At 27.1% G+C, this 6,153-nt stretch overlaps 1 protein-coding gene across 5 annotated transcripts in view; it reads left to right on the top strand.

Annotated features, from left to right (window-relative positions):
• LOC111407446 overlaps positions 1-460 on the top strand; it is a 15,132-nt gene extending 14,672 nt beyond the window's left edge. For all 5 annotated transcript variants that reach the window (XM_023036919.1, XM_023036916.1, XM_023036918.1 and 2 more), the window contains one exon: positions 1-460. This exon is cut by the window's left edge and continues 231 nt beyond it. The gene's annotated coding sequence lies outside the window, so the exon portion shown is untranslated.
• Positions 461-6,153: the final 5,693 nt, after the last annotated feature.

Consider the following 6,153-nt stretch of genomic DNA (forward strand, 5'->3'; position numbering starts at 1 on the left):
CAAGCTAGACACCCAAAAGACTCCCAATTCTAATGGTAAGGGCAAAACAAAATCAAGTCTGCCAAAGTCGAAAGAAACTTATGGAATGAAGGAAAAAGCAACTGATTTTGGAAAAATGTCAGAAATCAAGAAGGGAAAATTGCAAGATAAATCCAAACCACCAGAAAGCGAGGCAAAGAATGGAAAGAAGCGTCGAAGATCTTAAGCCTCTTTATGTCTCTTTATGTTATTTATTGTATAATGTAGACTGTCATTGTAGTTTTCTTGGGGCTGGATATTTAGTTAGATGTGCATGTCATAGCTGTCTGACATGAACTGCATGCTGCCATATGTTGTTTTAGTTCTTTCAGGTTTGATGCGGCAGGTATGTTTGGTAGGGATTTTGTGCTAATAATATACTCTCTTCGTAAATATTAATGAAGAAATTGAGTCTAGAATAATATTCCCAAATTTGTTAAAATAGTGCTCGAGTCACCATATTTTAGCTTGTGGGTTTTAAATAGGGGTGTTAGACTGGGTAGATGTTAGTCGCTTGGTTGTTCAGTGTCGAGTTTGACTCGATCCACCCCACGAGACAGCTTGAGCTCTTCGTCAAATATAGGACTGTTTGTCGAACTCGTCCGTCAGTGAGGTGACATGAGCTTGCTCATGAGTGGCTCGTGGTTTATGATTGTTATTATTTATTTATTTATTTCATTATTAAAAATTGAAAATTGGCATTTTCACTTTCGAAGTATAATGAAGACGTTTGTAAGGATTATTTTATTATGTCAAAAAAATTAAAAAGATGTAAAGATCCTCCTCCATTCGGACTTGAAATTGGCTACATGATATTTATGTGAAGTTAAAATTGTACGCGAATTAATATTATGTGTACAACAAAAAATTGAAATAATGCAATATATTAGCAAATAGAAAAATGAAATTGTACATCTGAAAAGATGTTGAAATATCACCTTCATTTTCTTGAAACAACTAGAGCATGCAAATGTGCTTCTATTTCAATTGTAATATTGTTCAAGCTATGTGATGCATCTCGATCTAACATATGATTTTTCATAATAAGCTTTACATAAATATTGATAAAGTTGTGGGTGCTATGAACAAGTCTTAGGTCATATTGGACAATACAGAATATTGATAACGTTGTGCATTCCACCATTAAATAAGTTGAGGAAGTCTGCCTCCACTAATGTCTGTGTTCAATGTAGGTTTTTTTCAAGTATACGTGTTTTATACATTTTGAACTCAAGAAAAATTCAATCTGTCGTTTGGATCTTATAGAAATTACACAATGCTATAATTCTTTTTTGTAGCGAGGAAATATTTATTTTAAAAGTAAAATTTAAATTATTTTGAATTAACTAAAAGCAACATTCGGCATAGGGGTGAACGCGGTTCAGTTTTGACGGTTTGTGTTATATTTTCAACTCAAACAATTTTATGCGGTTTGAAATTTTTCCAAACCAAACCAAACCATACCATTTTATTTTTCAAACCAAACTATAATTTGCTGTTTGGTTCAGTTTTAATCCATGGTTTATCTTTTGACATTATAGTATTGTATTTAATATAAGTTAAATATAAGTTTAAACAAGAACTAATATTATTAATGTTAAAATACATTCATATTTACCATGAAACCATAAATAAATTATTTTCAAAGTTGGTTGCTAAAAGATGTTAATAGAACAAATATATTTTTCTTCATTTTTATTTACCTTTTCTTATTTGACATTCATATAATTATATAGCGGTTGGTAAATGTAGAGTTACGTTATGTAGTAGTACTAGTTAGAGAACTTTAACATTTTCACACAATCAATACGCTCAGTCTTTCATTCTTTTCAAATCACAAACAAGTTCATTAATCATCTAAACACACAAACAATCATTATTCTATCCAAACCACAACTCATTAGTTTATAATAAGTTAAAAAAAAAAACAAATAAAAGAAATAACAATGGAATAATGGCTTGAATAAGAATTTAAGACTTGCTAAAAGAGGAGAGAGAGGTCATCAGGTAGAGATTAGTAGACTAACAAGCAAAGACGATTAGCGATTCGTTTAGCAGTGGCAGACAAGCGTCAAATGTTAGGGAAATGAGAGTTTATATTAGAGATTCTAAAACTTTGAACGTGATTTGCTGACATAGTTTTGTTGAATTATGATTTGAATTGTTGAAAATATATGTTTATTTTTTTTTTTTAAATTTCATATGATTTTGGAATAATTTTAGTTTAGTTTAGATATCGGATGAGTATACGTGTTGTAAACCAGTTAAATCATAGTTTAATAATGATGAACCTAATTTACTTTCTATAATTATTTCAATAGGCTGATTGTAATTTGTATTGCTAAATTGGTACTTTTTTAAAAGAAAAAGCTGTAAAATTTTTAAGTTGATAAAATTAATGTTTTAATTAAAAAATTTAAAAATGGTTCGGTTCGATTTTGTGTGGTTTTGAAAATCAAAACCTGAACCAAACCATTTTGAAATGGTTTGGTTCGATTTGAGAGAAAAGAAACCACGGGTCCACATGGATCGGAACCAACGGTTTCGGTTTGGTTTGTGGTTTCGCGATTTTTTTGTGTAGCCCTAATTCGGCCCATGCAATTCAAGACGAAAATCGAACGCTGCAGCTTAAAAAAAATAGTTATTATATGTCGAAAATATTTTTATAAGTTTTTTCATCACGATACATAATTGGAATAATGGAGAATCTTCATCCCATACTGTAAGAAGGTTGCAATATATTAAAATGGAGGATTGAAGGGAAATTTATGAATACCCAATTTATCCTCTCATATTTAGTTATATATCTAATATACTCTTATTTAATTTTAATTTTGTTAATTAATTAATAACATTAATTGCTTATATATTTAGTTATATGTGAAATATACCATTATTTAATTTTGGTTTCGTTAATAATTAATTAATAACATTAATTTAATTAACATTAAGGTTGGACAAAATTCTCTAATCGGACCCGATTCGACCTGAATTGAACTGAATCAAGTTGTTCTTCTTAAGTTGAGTACTCGAGTGAGTATTTGAAATTTGTCCAACCCTAATGTTAAATAAGTCAAATTATTTTTTTCCTATATAAATTTGCCGACTTATTAATTTAGCTAAAACATAAAATATGATTTTTCCATTTCTAATTTCCAAACCAAGTCCAACTTAATTAAATTGACTTAAATTTTAACCAAATCTATTATTCTATCATAGTGTTGTTTCTCCAGTTCTGAAAAAAATGAATTGGAAGCTCAGCTACGTCTCTCTTTATTATTATGAGCTCCATATCACCATCTTCCTGTGATTTTAACAATTAAATCTATGAAAAACTCAACAAAGAAATGCGCAAAAAGATACATATTATTGGACTACGTTAATTATAGTATGGAAACCAAGAACCGAATGAAATCAAATCGGTCTGACTTGAACTGAAAGGAACCCAACTTGAACGATTTCATAATCAAATTTGGACCCAATGATTCTATTTACTAAATACCCGAAAATTTGGGTTTAGTTTGTTTCCCTTTAAAATCGAATTGAACTTTACCATGTCTAGCCCTAATTAACATGATTTAAAAAAAAAAAAAATCAATTTCTTTTCCATTTGTCAATAATTCCCTAAATTAATCTTTTTAATATTATATTATTCTTGTTAACAGCTCTTATTATAAAAATGTAACTTAAACTTATTCCGCCGGTTGAATTCATTAGTTTAAAAAATAACACCCATATCTCCTTACTTAAATGGTTGTTTCATTTGTTTGTTTCACACATATTCTAACAACTAAATAATATATTCAACCTAATAAAATTTAATGCATATAGAATGTTATTATATAATTTATAAAATTTTATTTTATATTATATTTACTTTTAGTTAAAAGTTGTTTCAATTGGTAGTTACATATGAAATCCTATGATACCTACGGGGTGTATTCATTTGAAATTTTTAAAGACTCTTGAAGATTTAAAAGTTTAGATGTATTCAATTTGAACTTATATAAACTTTTAAAAAATCTCTAAAAGTCATGAGATATTCAATTGAAATTTTTTAAAAGTCTGTATAAGTCATGGAGTATTCAAATAGATAGTGACTTTTGGAGAATTATTTACTTACCAGACTTCTGGAGGCTTTTTGGTGAAAAATATAAATAGCAAATCTTAGAGAAAATCTCTCATATATTGCGAGATTTGTGAACATTTCAAAGCTCTCTCTCTCTCTCTCTCTCTCTCTCTCTCTCTCTCTCTCTCTTTTTTCAATTCTAGTATTTTCTCATCTCTCTTCAATTTATAATTATTCTATATATACATAATTACTTTTGATTTGAAATTATATGCAATTATTTCAAAATGTAGAATTCCATACAATCAATCTATTCTTTCTTTTTTTTTTTTTTTTGTTACGAACAATCTGTGTTCTTAGAAATTATGTTAATTTCAAAAAAAAAAAATTTGGTTATGATCTTAGAAATTGATATTAAATTTTTTAGTATTTTATTTGGTCTAAAATTGAATGATTGGGCTATGATTAGTGACTTTATTCAAGAAATTTTGTGGACAACATGGTTCTCGAAAATGTTAATTAGATAGTAAGAAAAATTGTAATTTTACCGATATATAATGAATTTTTAGGATGAAAAGTCTTTGAAAGTCTTTAAAAATCTTTAATCAAAGTCTGAAAAGCTCATGGAAGACTTTTATTAATCCATAATAAATTCAAGAAAATTATTGAAAAGTCCATAAAATTCTCAAAAGTCAACAATTTAAAAAACTCTATAGAAGTCTTAAAAGTCCTATTCGAATACAAGAAAGAATACCAAATTATTGGATAATTATATTCCCACTAAAATTTTTATTAACTACAAAACATAATAAATGCAATAAACATTTATAATCTTTTATACTTAAATCTTCAATTATTTTTCGCTATATTCTTATAATTATATAAAACTAAATAAATTATTCTAACATTATAATAAATGTTGAGATTCTAAATCATTCACACACAACATTAACATATTAAAAATTTTAATATACAGAGAGAACGTACGATAAATGAAGATGGAGAGAGTCTATTGAGGCTTTGTTTTTAAATTTTCTGTCAAAGGAGAACATGTGAAAGGGATTGAGAGATGGCTATTTTCATAATTAATAAATAATGTAAATAAATGAGAGAGGAGATGTAGGGCAGCCTTATGTTAGTTTACACACTATGTAATAAGCATAATTAAAATCATTATAGCTATAAAAACCAACCTTACTCATTCTAGAACAGTTGTAAAAAAAAAAATAATAATAATAATAATAAATAAAATAAAATAAAAATTTATTGCAAGCTAAAGTTTCTCAAAACTCGAAAATAGCCTAAAAGATGCTTATGTATGTGAATGTATTGGACATTGGAATTTTGGAGAAGTCAATTTGCATGAGACAAATTCTGCCAAAAAAAAAATAAACAATGGCTGTTTTGATCTTTGACAAAATTTTTGATTATGCTAAAAAGATAATATAATTCTTTTTCTCTCTATTTTTATTTTTTAATTCTTTTATAAATGATGAACATAAGCTACTTATAAGTTGATGAGTGTTGTGAAGGTTTGCTTGTTTGTTTTTTTTTTTTTTTTTGGCAATAGTTAAGCTTGGTTCGTATTTCAATTTAATTTATAATATCATGGATTTAATTATATGAAATTTCTATTTTAGATTTATCTATTACTACCAATCATTTTAATTGTATATATACATCCGTTTGGGGGCATCCTAAGCACATGGCAGCTTGACAGTATAATTGTATCATAATATTCATGCAAATATGCATTATTTTTTTATTCATGTTTATGAATTTGTGGAGCCAAATCTCTTTCCACCATTGTGATTCATCTTTGACTTGACAATTTGTATTTTTAATATTTCTAATTTTATGATTTTTATTTATTTATTTTATTATTTATTAAACTATGATTTAATAACTACTTTTAAGAGATATGAGAAGACATTAGCATATGTGCAATTATATTAAACTTTGGTAATTAGAGTTTTATTGAAACATGAACAACGACTACTTTATATTGATCTTTAACTGGTTTTTATATTAAATAAAATCATTTGAGACTTTTTTTTTTCATTTTT

The sequence above is a fragment of the Olea europaea genome, chromosome 13, assembly GCF_002742605.1.
Source record: "Olea europaea var. sylvestris chromosome 13, O_europaea_v1, whole genome shotgun sequence".
NCBI classification, from domain to species: domain Eukaryota; kingdom Viridiplantae; phylum Streptophyta; class Magnoliopsida; order Lamiales; family Oleaceae; genus Olea; species Olea europaea.